This window comes from Vipera berus, assembly GCF_964194415.1.
Source record: "Vipera berus genome assembly, chromosome: 4".
NCBI classification, from domain to species: domain Eukaryota; kingdom Metazoa; phylum Chordata; class Lepidosauria; order Squamata; family Viperidae; genus Vipera; species Vipera berus.
Window position 1 is genome coordinate 21,942,225 of NC_138206.1, and position 17,434 is coordinate 21,959,658.

Consider the following 17,434-nt stretch of genomic DNA (forward strand, 5'->3'; position numbering starts at 1 on the left):
CATCAATTGTGGCAGCAAATTGGATTCTAATATATTTTTCTGCCAGTTCAGGGTCTGTTGTTCACGTCAACACAAGCATCTGCCTTTAGTTAAATTGTCTTTATGAAGAAACAAAATTTGGTCTTCAGATACTTTATTTGGTTGGCTTCAGGAAGTCTTCTCTCAGTCAATGCAATTCTGGTGACAGTCATGGCAGAGATCATTGGGCCAAAGTAGCTGGGTTTTCTCTCCCGATTCAAGTTCTGAGTGCTCAGATGCTATTTTGCAACAGCTGGACTGTGAATTGGAGAACTTAAGCTGAGACCTAGGGAAGAATTTTGAAGAAGATGCTATAAAGCATCCCAATTTGCTCTATGAGCTACTTTTGTAAAGTGCCAAAAGGTTGACACTCTGAGTGTATCATATATAATGTAACTGTATGTAAACTGTATTACAGTCATATTTTAAGAATGAACCATTTTTAAAATATGTAGCATGAATCAATAAAACAGTGAGTAAAAGTTATATGTATGTGTCAGCTAAAATGCAATTAAATGAAAAATTTCTTGTAAAGACAAAAATGTTTACATCTGTAATGTAAACATCAACAACAGCAAATCTCGAATCTCTGAAGGTCAGCTCCATTCAATATCCCATCTGCCCCTTCTTCTTCTTCCTCTTCCTCTTCCTCTTCCTCTTCCTCTTCCTCTTCCTCTTCCTCTTCTTTTCTTCTTCCTTCTCCTCCTCCTCCTCCTCCTCCTCCTCCTCCTTCATATGAATGAATGAATAGAAGTACAAGAAAAGTTAGTAGGAAGACAGAACATCAATTATTCCATGCACTTTTCTCCTCCCAATGTCTTTTCTCAGCTTTGTTTCTTTTGTAATGTGTCAGCTTTAAATGTAGTTTTAAAATTATATATGGTGTTGAGAGAGAGAGAGAGAGAGAGAGAGAGAGAGAGAGAGAGAGAGAGAGAGAGAGAGAGAGAGAGAGAGAGAGAGAGAGAGAGAGAGAGAGAGAGAGAGTATGTGGGAGTGTGGGAGGGAGGGGGGAGAGAGGGAGGGAGGGAGAGAGCTTCCCCCATCCATTAAGACAGCATCCCAAGTTCATTCATTTCCGTGATGTAGATAACAGAAAATGTAAGAACAATTGTTAGACAGGTTAAATACAAATAACCTTTCATAATTTTCTTTATTTTAATCAGACCCTCAAAAGATTATATTATTATATCCTAAGAATACTGTAGCTGCTCTATCTTTTCTTTAATCCTAAAAACTTCATGTGAACAGCATGTCCTAGACCACAGGCCTGCAACCCGAGGCTATGGAGCCGCATGCAGCTCTTTCAGCCGTCTCCTGCGGCTCCCAGTCCTCTGCCATGTGCAGTCCAAAAAAAAAAGTGGGACTAAAAAAGTTCAACCAATCAATTCAAATATGCAGGGTAGGTGCATATCTCGCCTTGGCTCCACTCTTCAGTCAAACCCTGTTCTGCACATGTACGCGCATGTACGCGCATGTGCACACATTTTTTGCGGCTCCCAGTTTTTCCTTTTGTGAGGGAACCGGTTCCGAGTGGCTCTTTCACTGTTTCAGGTTGCTGATCCCTGTCCTAGACAAAAACATGTTTCAAAATAAATACAGAGAAAAACAAAATATGTTCCCCTTTTATCTTTCTAGTGCAATCAAGCCACTCACACAAATGATTTTTTTAAAAAGCATTTGTGACTATTTTATGCAGCAGGAATATGCCTTGAGATTTTTTGATGCATAGTGGAAATTCCCAGATTGAGTCTGAAATTTGATGGAATTATTTTTGTATGCTTAGTGTTAAATCAAAAGCAGAAAATGCAAATGAAGCACAATATTTTGTAATGTTCAGAGAGCTCTCCTACTGTTATATATCCTGCTTATTTTTCCTTTTTCTTCAATGTTGGTAGGAATTTCAAGTCAATGGGGAAGCCAGAGTCACTTAAGAACCGTGTTACTAACTTAACAACTCAGCGATTCACTTAACAACCGTGGCAAGAAAGGTCATAAAACAGGGTAAACGTCACTTAACAACTATCTCACTTAGTAACAAAAAAATTGGGTTCAGTTGTGTTCCTAAATTGAGGACTACCTGGATAACAATTAGTTGGAATATTGTAAAACTTTAAACCACCAGAGATCCTAAGCAGAGCTTACTCTCCAAAGCACACAAAAAAGTGTTTTTAATTGAATCTCTTTCCCTGCCTCCTGTTCCCATAGTTGCTGGGACAATTCCAGGAATAAGATTGAAACTGAAGGTTGCAGAAGGAAGTTAAAATTGCTTCAATATTCCCTTCCCTGAACAGGGGTTTATGCTGGATTATCAGCATTTCTGCTAAAAAGAAGAATGTGTTCCTTTGACAGAAATAATACTCTTTTAACTATATCATGCACGATTTTCTCCTCTGTATCAGATAATTAACATACGTTGTTCCCAAGGTAATATAAAATCATAGGAAATCCAATTAAAACTCCCAAACAAATCAAATTAACTGAATTGGTTCTATCAATGACTCAATTTGTCTAGGTTCTTTGTACCAGCAGACACTTGTAATACTCACATTCTTTATGCAGAAAAGATTTGGCAAATAGACATCATTTTTATATGATGATGAGGGGAAACAAATCTCAGGAATGTAATTAGGAAAGTGGCATCTGAGAAATTTTATTTCAGCACTAGAGAAGATAAGAAGTTTAACTCATTCACTTACATACTCTCTGTATTCTGTAAAGAGCATCCGAAGAACTTCTTTCAACTGGGACATTATAAACTTTATGATGGTGGTCAGCTACTATCTGCGCACAGAGACGCTTAGTAGCACTGTGTCTGCTGCTCCTGACGTTACCCATTTGTGCTTTGGCCCAAGGGTCAAGGATTAAGATAAGGTCAGTTGGGGCAATCCTATGGTTGTTCATTCTTTTGTGGAAGAGCATAAATTAAGAAGAAAGTGAGCAAGGCATTTTCGATAAAGCAATATCCTATAATTTCCTAGCTTGTTCACTCAGATTACTATGTGGTCTGGCTATTACGCAGTTTGAAAATTTACATGTTTGAAATTTCAGACTGTAGGTGGACACTAATGGAGTCTTCTGTGCTTATCATCTAATGTACACACACTATGCCTGATGACCAGTGAGTCCAGTAGCACCTTACGTCCTCCAAATATGTTGGACTTCATGTATTAACATTCCAGGCAAATTATTTTATTCTGATAAAAGAGGCAGACAGTATAAGCAATGTTTTTGGGTTGCAGTCAAATTAAAAAAATTATTCCTAGCTGTCCATCGCAAACAGGCCTACCATAAACCAAACTCACTGGAGTTCACACTAACTATAGTGTGGGAGGAGGGTATATTTAACTTCACTGGCCTTTGAAACAGTATTATGAAATTATCCATGAAAAACCATAGAACAAATCAGTCTGAAATTTCAGTGAGACTGGGCATCCAGCATTGCACCATTGGTGTAGGAAAGGGAACATAAATATCAGTAATTTTCTATGGTTGGTCCCTGGCTTAGATCAAGTAAAATGTACATATCTAGTGTGACTTTATTTACCTCAAGTGAGAATGCTCTCTAAGGTTGTCTGCTGGGTATCTTTCAAATCACCAATAATCCTGATTCTTTTTAATTGATGATGCCTGGATATATTAGGAGTAGAAAAAGATGCGTAGGTACCTTTTAAAACATTTTAATACAAATTACATTTAATAACCATTTAATACAAACTGGGGCAGGTTTTATTTGTTAGAAGAACACAATCAACCTATACTTTGGTCTCTCCTTTTTATCCTGCAGCCCCCATTGTTGTCTTGTAACAATCAGGAGAGGAATTTTTTTTTCCATAAAATTAGTTTTATTGCAGCGATTTGTCTATTCAAATTAATGGATCAACTTGGATAAGCATTTTAGCGACTTGTTAGAGAAATAGGTAAACAAAGTAAACAGTTGGAACTTCAGCTCCACCTCCTGGCATTGCTAAAATTCACAGGTCATGGACTCAATATTTTCATCTGTCGTACTAAGTAGCTCTAAACTTTTTATACTGTGCTGTTAGATGAAGTTTTTTCACATTTGTTTTATTTCCCTCAAATCTGCTGATAGACATAAAATGAAAATGATGAGTACTTTCTAAATGCTGGAGAAATCATGAAATTTTAAAATATGGATGTGGCTTTCATAGGCAAGAGAGCATGTTGAGAGTTTTATTTCCATAAAAAATAGAAGAAACTGACTTAAGTTATAACTGTTAATAATCTATTATAAAACCCCTATGGAAATTGGCAAGCTGAGGTTTAAAAAAAATAGAAGAAAAAACAAAATACAGTTGATAAGTACTATTATTTGCAGATCTGATTATTTAAAATGCTCTACATATATCTACCAAGGGACGTGGTGGCTCAGTGGGTTAGGTCGCTGAGCTTGTCGATCAGAAGGTCGGCAGTTTGGCGGGTCAAATCCCGAGTGCCGCATAGCAGAGTGAGCGCCTGTTACTCGTCCCAGCTTCTGCCCACCTAGCAGTTCGAAAGCACGTAAAAATGCAAGTAGAAAAATAGGGACCACTCCGGTGGGAAGGTAACAGCGTTCCGTGCGCCTTTGGCGTCTAGTCATGCTGGCCACATGACCACGGAGACGTCCTCGGACAAGCGCTGGCTCTTCGGCTATGAAACGGAGATGAGCACCGGCCCCTAGAGTCGGAAATGACTAGCACGCATGTGCGGGGGAACCTTTACCTTTACCTTTTACATATATCTATCTTGAAGATTATCGCATAATAAGCAGTCTAACGATGTCTTTTCCATTTTTTTCCTGATCCTATAGTAGTTTTGCTACATGCAGTATCATTTTTTCCTACTGTCCCCTGCATGAAAACTTATAAGTGTCATCTTTCAAGCAATTTTAATGAAAAGCATAATAATCCCTCTTTTTCTATTTAATGGTTTAATTAAGATCTACAATTCAATGAGATCCACTTTGGCAAAAAATGTTTAGGTACAGACTTCCATTGTTTTCTCAAACTGTAGGGTAAATTAAAATAACAGCTCTCTATTTTTCTACCTTATAAAATATTAACACCCATATACTTGTCCTGTTAAAATATACTACTGAATATGGATACAAAAATGAAAGGAAAATTATTCTGGTATTTTTCATGAAGTAATGATAAATGATGCCATGATAAATATAGCCTTTCCTGATAACATAAATGGCTGTTATGTATATAGATTATATGCACTTATACAGATAATGTTGAAGAAAATTCATCTAGAGTCTCATCCTTGAGTTAGTTCAATGTTTCCTAGTACTCCTAATAGACATCACCTCAATTCAGTATGTTGTAAAGGACCACATTAACTGGGAATTATATTAGCTGTAATCCTTCATGATGTAATCCTTCAGTCTAATGTTCATAAAGCATCCTCTTCCAGCTTTCTTTTGCACTACTCAGGTGACCCTAAGGACACAGGTAAAGCTCCAAATGGCTTCCACAGCTCTGTAAAAGAATGCAAATGACCAGCTGTCTTCAAGGAATATCAATCCTTCCATTCCCCTCCATCCGGTCAGAGCTGAAGAAGCTTCTTGGATGAGAAGCAAAACGTCTTCAAAGAAAAACAAGAAAGTCCAGTTGCCTCCTGAAAAAGCACCTTTGGGACAGCCGTAACCTGGATGACTGAGAATCTCCATAGACTTTTAGCTATGCACTTTGGGTTGGACACCCTTCCAATGGTGAGGGAGTATGAACGGATATCCAGAAAACATTGCAGACTACAGGAACCATTTGCACTTCAGTTTGAGATGCAGACAACCCAGACTCATCCCCAACATCCTGCACCTGTCTTCAACAATGAAGGGACACAGGGCAGAAAACATCCTGCAGCCAAGAAGGCTCCACACACATTTGCACTACTCAGGTGACCCTGGGGACACAGATAATGCTCCAAATGGCCTCAACGACTCTCTAAAAGAATGCAAATGACCATCTGTCTGCAAAGAATATAAATCCTTCCATTCCCCACCATCTGTCAGAGCTGAAGAAGCTTCTTGGATGAGAAGCGAAACGTCTTCAAAGAAAAACAAGAAAGTCCTGTTGCATCCTCAAAAAGCATCTTTGGTATTCTTCCAGCCTAGTGACTCCTGGGTTTGTTAAGACTACAATTTCCCTGTTAATATGATCGTTGGGAATGCTAGCTGGGAATACTGGAAGCTAACATTTCAGCAGACCTGGAAGTCATCAGTTTGGAGAAACTGTTTTATTGACAGGCTCAAAACCCTCTTCATTGTCATTTGATAATTTTGATCCAAAATAAAATGTTATTTTATTGTGTCTATATTTGTGTATGTGTATATTTATGTGCCTATTCATATACTTTCAAGACTGCATACAAATAGATATGGATTTGGATATATAAAACATTGTCATCAACACAGACAACTTATAAATTAACCTTTCCTGACTATGACCTTAAGCAATTACATTTTGGGTTTAACGTCATCTTGCTAGGGTGCTGCAGTTCACGCATTTCATTTTTACTATTTGTTTTTCTTGGCAATGCAGCCTACCATTACAGAAATGACAACCTTGGCTAAATTAAGATGTATCCACATCCTGTTATGCGTTAAATATTACCAGTGTGGAGATTTTTTACAATCAAAGACAAACTGGAGAAATTTATTTCACCAGAAATAACAGCAGAGAATATTACTGTGACATTTTAATAATGTAATATATTATGGTGACAATGTAATAACATAAGCTGACAAACATGATCCCAGGCATAATTGCACTGATATTATGAGGTCCCATTGCCTCATTTGTACCCATATATTGTTGAACTGTCAAGGTGCCTATAAATACATTTAATGGTACTATAGGAGAACCTCAAGGTGTTATTGGATACAGCTGCTGAAACATGACAATCTATGAGGATAGGTCAACTACTTTTTTACATTGCTCCAAAATTTCAGATGTCCATGAGCTTCTTTAATCACAATCATATCTTCATATTGTTTTAAGCAATGGTTCAAATGCATTTATTCACTTGTTTGTTGAATCAGTCCCAGAAACCAGGAAAACACATACAAAATTCATAGAGATCAACTTTATGTCAGAAATTAAAATAATCCACTAAAAGCAGTGGAGGATAATATTAGTTTTAGCATGAAAATAACAGTATGTAACAGAAACACAGCACTGGAAACTTAGCTATGCTTAAAAGTTTTTATATAATAAAAAAGCCTTTGTCTGGTATCAAAAAGGAACAAGGTAGATAAAACTGTAAATCAATTTCAGGGAAGGAACTAAGGTAAAGGTTCCCCCGCACATGCATGCTAGTCATTTCCGACTCTAGGGGCCGGTGCTCATCTCCGTTTCAAAGCCGAAGAGCCAGCACTTTGTCCGAGGATGTCTCTGTGGTCATGTGGCCGGCATGACTAGACGCCAAAGGCACACAGAACGCTGTTACCTTCCCACCGTAGTGGTCCCTATTTTTCTACTTGCATTTTTACATGCTTTTGAACTGCTAGGTTGGCAGAAGCTGGGACAAGAAACAGGCGCTCACTCTGCTACGCGGCACTCGGGATTCGATCCACCAAACTGCCGATCTTCTGATCGAGAAGCTCAGTATCCTAACCCGCTGAGCCACCATGTCCCATTAGGAAGGAACTACAGAAGTCCAAAACCAGGAAGCCACTCACAAGACTTCAATGGGCAGGCATGCTTGAAGCAAGGTTTCTGATGACAGCTTATGACTTTGGACAACAATACTTGAAACACAATGCACCTTCAGAAACTATGACTTCTAATTGTAAACAGTGCCATAGAATAGAATAGAATAGAATAGAATAGAATAGAATAGAATAGAATAGAATAGAATAGAATAGAATAGAATAGAATAGAATAGAATAGAATAGAATAGAATAGAATAGAATAGAATAGAATAGAATAGAATAGAATAGAGCTGGAAGGGACCTTGGAGGTCTTCTAGTCCATCCCCCTTCTCAAGCAGGAGAACCTATACCATCTCAGACAAGTGACTGTCTAGCCTCTTCTTAAAAATCTCCTGTGGTGGAGTGCCCACGATTTGTGGAGGCAAGCTGTTCCACTGCAGAACTTTGAATTGCATCCAGTGATGAATTGGAAGCCAGCCTATTACATGAAGAAAATGAGCTAGAAAGGTGTTAAATATGTACATTTTAAGATTTCTCCATACATTTACATATTATTTTACCTAATGGCCTGGCTTTATAACTCACGTAATAACTTATTTGGAACTAACCATTTCCAACTAACTTGGTTAGAATTATAATTTTTGTTTGGCTTACCTATTTATTCAACATTGAAGCAAGGCTTATATTTTTTTTGGCAGATAAAAACTAAAGAGATTACATTTATAACACAGGTTAAGAGCCTTTGATTCCATCTCCGCTCATGATAGCAGTGTTCCAATATCTCAGGGGCTGCCACAAAGAAGAGGGAGTCAAGCTATTCTCCAAGGCACCTGAAGGCAGGGCAAGAAACAATGGATGGAAACTAACCAAAGAGAGAAGCAACCTAGAACTAAGGAGAAACTTCCTGACAGTTGGAACAATTAACCAGTGGAACAACCTGCCTCCAGAAGCTGTGAATGCTCCAACACTGGAAGTTTTTAAGAAGAGACTGGACAGCCATTTGTCTGAAATGGTATAGGGTTTCCTGCCTGAGCAGGGGGTTGGATTAGATGACCTCCAATGTCCCTTCCAACATCATCATCATCATCATCATCATCATCATTAATAATGAAGCTTTCCATTTGCTCCTTAGTCTCTGAAGTAGGAATTCATATAAAATCCACTTACGTTCACGCTTTTGGATTAGATGCTTGGCATGTGTATTATCCTGTAATATGTAGAGATAACCACTGAAGGTTTTTTTCTCCAAGTATTTTAGATTTTGACCAAATATTTTTGAAATGTAGCAGGGTAGAAAGAGTGGGGTGTAGTGTAGTGAAGTGGGGTGGGGTGGATAGAATAGAATAGAATAGAATAGAATAGAATAGAATAGAATAGAATAGAATAGAATAGAATAGAATAGAATAGAATAGAATAGAATAGAATAGAATAGAATAGAATAGAGAATGGAAGGGAACAGAACAGAACAGAACAGAACAGAACAGAACAGAACAGAACAGAACAGAACAGAACAGAACAGAATAGAATAGAATAGAATAGAATAGAATAGAATAGAATAGAATAGGATAGAATAATTGCTCAGCTTGAAAGTAATTTGATTTCTTTAAGTGTATCATCACACGACCTGACTTGATTTTATGACCATTTTTATTATGTTTATAAAATAAATCATCATTTGATTAGCTGAATCTAGCATATCCAATGAGCTTTTATTGACATTTTTTTGCCAAAAAATGGCAAAAAACATTCCATGGAACACTGCCACCGGTCATAAATGTGAGCCAGTTGGCAAGTACCTGACATGTAATTACATGACCACAGTGTGTGCAGCAGGTGTAATTTTGAGGACAAGTTATAAGAAACTTTTTTGAGTCCGTTGTAACTTCAAAAGCTTGTTAAGCGAGGACTGCCTGTACTGAATTCTAAAGAAAAAGCAAAAACCTTTGCATTCAGCCTAGCCCCTTCCACAATACCAGCCAACTACCGGTACTTCTCATGATATGTGAAAATGAAGGGACCTCTGGTCGATGTTCCTAGTTAGAGAAGATTGCTTTGATACCAATAAAGGAGAATGTTTGCAGCTCAGGGTTGACATGAGGGGTCGGCCCTTGGTGCTCTCTGAGCTTCCTTGTTTTCTTGCAGACGTTTCATTACCCAAACTAGGTAACATCATCAGTGCTAGTCATAGAGCTCAGAGAGTACCTTGTTTAAAAGGTCTCTCATATTCTCTGTTTCAAAGTAGTGGTCTATAAATATAAAATAGAACAGAAACAATTATTTCCCAATCTATGGTGTTTATTTTAAAAAATATGATATAAGCTTTACTACCACCAGGGGACACTGCCGTTCTATTTTCAAAGTCCAAATATTTTATGGACTAAAAAGATCCATGCTTCTAATCTCAATCTCTCTCTCTCTCTCTCTCTCTCTCTCTCTCTCTCTCTCTCTCTCTCTCTCTCTCTCTCTCTCTCTCTTCTACAAACTTGCCAAATTAATGTTTTTTGCCCCATTGTAAGGATTTCATATTTGGCTCTGCAAGGATTTTTTGCATGTGACTCTTGACAAGCTGAGTTGACAGTCTGCGTTCAAGACCCATGCACCGGACAAATGAGATGAGCTCTCATTCCTTGCCCCACCTCCTGCCCACCTAGCAGTTTGAAAGCATACAGATGCCAGTAGATTAATATGTGCTTTCAGAAATCATGAGCGTTCCATCGCTTGAGATTTTTAAGAAGAGACTAGACAGTCACTTGTCTGAAATGGTACTATAGGTTCTCCTGCTTGAGCAGGGGGCTGGACTAGAAGACCTTCATGATCCCTTCCAGCTCTATTCTATTCACTACTTTGGTGGGAATGTAGTAGCATTCCATATACACATACTTTGTATGGCTGGCCATGTCAACAAAGGACTCTGAGTGGCAAACAATCATAAAATTGATCTATCAGAGTTAAAATAAATACGCAGCAACACACATTTGATGCTCAAAAGAGAATTTAGGAGATTAAACAGGACTTTCATCCTAAACTAAACAAATGGAATAAAATGAGGTGTCTGGTTTTTTACACTGTTGTTTAAACTCAGAGGGTAGCAGGCAGAAATTCAGGGGCATAGCTCTTTGATAAGCTAGTTTTATTATTGATATAAAAAGTCATAATTAGAGCAGAACTCAATTAACTGCTTGAACAAGACAGACAGACAGAGAGACAGACACACACAGACACACACACACACACACACACACACACACACACACACACACTTTCTAGCATTCTTTTTCCCCGTCTATGTGTTTCAGCTATAGCATGCCATTTAAAACATGTCAGGGAAATACCACCACAATTTTAACACCTTAATTAGATATGCTTTTTCTGCTAGATTTTTTTTTCTTTCGTGACATATTTTTGTGCACACGTGAACCCTCACCCGAGAGTAAACCAAAGCATGTACCAAGGGCAATTTTCCTTGCCACTTAAGCTGCTCATCAATTCAGATTGCAGTGAGTTGACAATAGGGTTGAAGTGGTGCTTAGTCAAAATTGTAACTTCTCCAAGATCCGATTGGTCCTTCCCAGCAATGGAGGCTTTTATATGAACTGGTCTGCTAGGGCCTAACTTTTCATTTTAGGGATGGTTCCTGGAACTCTCTTCCTCAAAAGTCCCTGTGTCTTTGCTTTGCTTCCACAGATGTTGCATGTCTTCACTGCTTCTTCCCACATTATCTCTAATACTACGATACTAATGCTGACCCTTTCTCATTCCCCTCCTCCCTTATAGCACCCCCTCTGGTGCTTCAATAATAAAAGCAATAAGGAACAAGTTGGTTTTTTTTGTTCCTGTGTTCCTTTGTAGAAACTCTCTAGCAAGAAAGAACTGACAGCTCAGTTGCACAGAAACAAAGCAGAAATGTTCCAGTGTTACAACTTCAACAGGTTAAAAAAAGGGGGAGGAAAGTAGTATGTTAGGTAAGGGGTGGAAAAGAAGGGAGTGATGCTTCACCTAGCTTGAGCAGGAACAAAAGTTCTATCCACTGGGATATGTAAGGGTTGAATGGGGCATGGATTTCTAGGGTTGATAATAGTTCATTGACTTAATGAGCCACTGTTGGACCATTGTAGATTATTAAAACACCAGCAGCTGCTGACAAATAGTTGGGATGGGTGGGTGGGAAAGATGCATGCCAGTGATCACAGTCAGTCATTGCTGTGGCTGCTACTAAAATGGAATGAAGCAGTAGAGACCATTTGTTCTGAAAGCCTAATACACCTCTGGCCAGTAAGTTGTGTACTGAAGCCTGGAAATAAGGCTGCAGGGTGCATTTGCAATGGACTAGGAGTGTGAGGAAAACAATGTCATTCGTTTCTACATGAAGGCAGTGGTCAGTGACCCATATTGCTGATGAGCCCAGCAGAAGTTATGAATCTGCTTTCTATCGGTTGTAACTCATTATTACATGCCTCACACTTGGGTAGCATGATAATCTGGGGCATCCAATCAAATAGCAACCCAGTTACACATGCTGACATCTGCATCTTCATCAGCCATAGCTATTTTTGCCTCCCTGGTGCTACACTACAACATGTAAATGCTTTTGTCTGGTTCATGGTCAATGAATTCAATGTGCTTAATGTGTATTCACTAGTCAAGGTTCTTCATAAGAACTTGGATTATCTGTGGGACTTCATCTCTCCTGCTATATTTGCCTATCCTATTAGATCTAGTACATACTGCAGGAGCCATTGTTAAAGTTACATAATTTTGTAGAACCTCTAGATGTGCCTTTTCTGTAGGCAGCACATGCCCTTTGGAATAGTGTAATGTATTGGGATTTTACTTGAACTGTTTCACGTGTCTGTTTGAATGCTGCTTAAGGTTGCTCAATTGGTCTGTGTAATGGTCACTGGCTAAGCCAGTGACTTGCTGTCTCCAAGAAAATCATTGGTTGATTCGGGGCGGGAATGGGCTCCTTTAAACCTATTGGCCGCCACCTAGTGGCCAACTGTATAAGCAGCTGTGCAAAAGGCCCTGTTTCAGTTCTGTTCCTGTTTGCCTCAATAAAGCAATGTTCCTGTTTGCAACCTCTCGTCTCGCTTACTGCCTCCAAAGAACTCACTACACAACAGATAGTATCTTCCCCAAAGTCTGGATATCCCCAAATCCTGTTGTTTAGGAAATCCCTTAAAATGTGGCTCTTTCAAGAGACTCTGGGACAGAATATTTCTACACTGTATATATGAGCTCATGGTGTACTACTTGTTTTATTTTTTTCCAACATGTTGTATATAACTTAAAATCTCATGGATGATTAATGTGGTTTCTGAATTAAACAAGTAAACAAAATAATCATACATAAAGGAGAATATGGCTATTGGCACACCCTCAACTTTTTCTCATTTTTTTGCTTTGCTTTTAGGTAAGGCCAGTAACAACAACAACTTCTCAACTGCCAATTTCAACCTTTCTCAAGACATCGTTTCTCCTTCAACATTTTCACCACCCATTTTGTGATATCTGGGGAGGTGGGGGTGGGAGGGATCATAGAATTCACATATAAAAGAGTGGGTCTTCAATAACATGTTCATGGCCAACATATTGATTTTTTTGAACTTTCCTCTGGATACCCTGGAGATTTGCTTGAATAACAATGGAAATAATTCCTTTAAATCATGATGAAATCCTCCGTTAGGCACAAGTAAAATGCTAGAACATCCATAAGGCAATGCAACCAAAACCAAGAGTCCTTCGGGAGAGGAGCGGTATATAAATCTAATAAAATAAATAAATAAATAAATAAATAAATAAATAAATAAATAAATAAATAAATAAATAAATAAATAAATAAATATATAATATTATGTTGCCCTTATATTAATTTTAAAAATTGAGTCAGCAGCAAACTATACAGCTTTGAAAATTGAATTGACAATAAAGTGTCTAGAATCAATTTCGCATCTATCAAAATTGTCCCTCTTGTAAAACTGTATTTTCCCTTCTTTTATTCTAAGTAGTAAATTGAAGGAAGATAGACTCAAGTTGAATTGTGCTTTTTCCTTATCTTCATCTAATGGTAAGATTGCATTATGCAGAGAAACCTACAGGATAATTATAAATAGAATAATTGTGTCAGGATAGAGAAAATGCATAGACATTGGTTTTTTTCTTGAATCAGGTACAAACAGACAACTGTTCTGAGAGGGGAATTTCATACATTAACTTTTCTGTACAAAACTGGGTTTACTTTGCTGATGAAATATTTTATGTTCTTATAATGGAACACAATAGGGTACTGATGCCGAATGGGGAAAAAAATTAGCCCATCATATCTTTTTATTGAAAATCAGATACAGTATAACAGTCTAGACAAGTAAATAGTCTAATTAATCTACTTTGAATAATTTCAATAATAATTTCTGCTGCTTAGTGCATCACAATAATTCTAATGTTGAAAAAGACCACGCCATGCCTGATACCGAGTCAATTTAGATTAATGGAAGTGATAAAATTGCTGCTATCCTAAAATGTTTTATTGATCAAATCTGAGCATATAACTCAAGTCTGCTGCAATCTGACTTCTTTCAGTGGCAGAAGATGCATCCTTTCCAACTCCAGGTTAAAAGTAAAGAACTATAAGTCTCTAAGGGCCAGAAAGCTCATCAATGGTATCAACTCTTTTGGGAATAAACTATTCTGGACATAGTAATCTTACTTTTGAGTAGACATCTGTGGGCTAAACAGTAAATGTTTCTGATAGTACTTAAAACAATATTATGAGGGTCTCTATATTTGAGACACTCAGATCTGTATCACAAGAAGCTAATTATTCTCTTTATTGGTCCACTGTCTATTTTACTCATTATCTCTTCTGTTATATGGCTAAAAGCACTATGCACGTGCAGATAGATTTATTTAATGTTATTCCATAAATAGCTTTCTGCTGAGTTATTCAATATGCACATAAGTATATAATGTACCCTAGCTTTTTTCTTTTAGAACATCTTATTTTTTTGTCGCAAAATGCTGCTCTTTATTTTGTGCTAATTGATGCATTCTATCTATTCCTGCAATATCTTTCAAGAGCTTTTAAAGTTATAATGTTAAATATAAAAAGACATTAATGAGTGCAGAATAGGCACATTAATCATTGTAGAAAAGAAAAAGAAATATATAAAATGATGAATAGGATTTTTCTTAATAATGCCGAAACATTATTAATTTTATTAGTAATGCATGTGGAAAAAATGTATAAAGATAGATTAGTTGTAAATTTCAGCATTCATGATAGCCTATAAAATTGAGTTTTGTCATAGAAACCTCATATCTTGTTAGCATATAAAATGGAAAAATGAATTAACACAGAAATTCATGTCTTGATACTACACAAGCTCAAACTTTACACAGGCAGGCAAATTGGTTTCTAACTTTCTTGCAGGCCGTCTCTAAACGGATGATCACATTTGATTTTCTCATCATTTATATGATTCCCTGGTGGCCCAGTGGTTAAGCATGGTATTGTAAGTTAACTCTGCCCACAGCCAGTAGTTTGATTCTGACCGGCTCAAAAATGACTCAGCCTTCCATCCTTCTAAAGTTGGTAAAATGAGAACCCAGATTGTTGGTGCAACATGCAAATAAGGCTTTGAATTGTAAACTGCCTGGAGAATGCTTTAAAGCGCTAAGGGGTGGTATATATTGTAAGCTTAAATGCTATTGCTACTGCTAATCAATTGATAAATTATGTGCCATCAAGTCATTTTCAATTCCTAGCAGGCAAATAGATAGATTTTCTCCATCTGTCCCTAACTTGGACTTTCAGGTCCTCCAAGAGTTTCCTCCTTACCACTGCAACTGAGCCCGTCCACCTTGCTGTTGGTTGTTCTCTCCTTTCTTTCCTTCTACCCTTTCCAGAATAAGAGCCTTTTCCAGGAGCTAGGTCTTCAGATGTTGTTGTTGTTAGCTGCGAAGTCGTGTCCGACCCATCGCGACCCTATGGACAACATTCCTCCAGGCCTTCCTGTCTTCTACCATCTTCTGGAGTCCATTTAAGCTCACGCCTACTGCTTCAGTGACTCCATCCAGCCACCTCATTCTCTGTCCCCTTCTTCTATTGCCCTCGATCTTTCCCAGCATTAGGCTCTTCTCCAGTGAGTCCTTCCTTCTCATTAGGTGGCCAAAGTATTTGAGTTTTAGCTTCAGGATCTGGCCTTCTAAAGAGCAGTCAGGATTGATCTCCTCTAGGACTGACCGGTTTGATCGCCTTGCAGTCCAAGGGACTCGCAGGAGTCTTCTCCAGCACCATAGTTCAAAGGCCTCAATTCTTTGGCGCTCAGCCTTTCTTATGGTCCAACTTTCACTGCCATACATTGCAACTGGGAAGACCATAGCCTTGACTATACGCACTTTTGTTGACAGGGTGATGTCTCTGCTTTTTAGTGTGCTGTCTAGATTTGCCATGGCTTTCCTCCCCAGGAGCAAGCGTCTTTTAATTTCTTGGCTACAGTCCCCATCTGCAGTGATCTTGGAGCCCAGGAAAACAAAATCTGTCACTACCTCCATTTCTTCCCCATCTATTTGCCAGGAATTGAGAGGGCCAGTTGCCATGATCTTGGTTTTCTTAATGTTAAGTTTCAACCCAAGTTTTGCACTCTCCTTCTTCACCCGCAACAAGAGGCTCTTTAGTTCTTCTTCACTTTCTGCCATTAGAGTGGTATCATCTGCGTATCTTAGGTTGTTGATATTTCTTCCGGCAATCTTAATTCCAACTTTTGATTCATCTAGCCCTGCCTTTCTCATGATGTGCTCTGCATATAAGTTAAATAGGCAGGGCGACAGTATACAGCCTTGCCGGACTCCTTTCCCAATTTTGAACCAATCAGTGGTTCCGTGTCCAGTTCTCACTGTTGCTTCTTGACCCGCATATAGGTTTCTCAAGAGACAAATAAGATGGTCTGGTACTCCCATCTCTTTAAGAACTTGCCACAGTTTGTTATGATCCACACAATCAAAGGCTTTAGCATAGTCAATGAAGCAGAAGTAGATGTTTTTCTGGAACTCCCTAGCTTTCTCCATGATCCAGCGTATGTTGGCAATTTGATCTCTAGTTCCTCTGCCTCTTCGAAATCCTGCCTGTACTTCTGGTAGTTCTCGATCCACATACTGCTGAAGTCTAGCTTGTAGGATTTTAAGCATGACTTTACTAGCATGAGAAATGAGTGCAATGGTGCGATAGTTTGAACATTCTTTGGCACTGCCTTTCTTTGGAATTGGAATGTAAACTGAACTGATCTGAAAGAAGTCCATTCTTTTTCCTGACCATCTACTTAGTTTTCCCATTATTTCAGGAACATTTTCAAATTGGCTGATATAAAAGCATCTTGGATAATGAGGATGATGACTTCCAACCTTATACAGGTCTTTCTCAATTTAGTACCGTTCATTTACTGCCCAAAGTTACAATGGTACTGGGAAAAAGTGACTTATGACTATTTTTTATACTTGCGACTGTTGAAGCATCCCCAGGGTCACATGATCGGAATTCTGACAATTGGCAACTGGTTCATATTTCTGTCAATTTTGGTGTCCTGGAGTTCTGTGATCGCCATATATATATATATATATATATATATATATAATATATATATAGATCTTCGGTCATTCGGGTTTTTCCCCACGTAGAATTGAAGGTATAAGAGCAACGTTTCAATGAAATCTCATCCGTCATCCTCAGGCTGGTGGCTTCAGCTTCGTTCTTCGTTCTCCCAGAAGAAC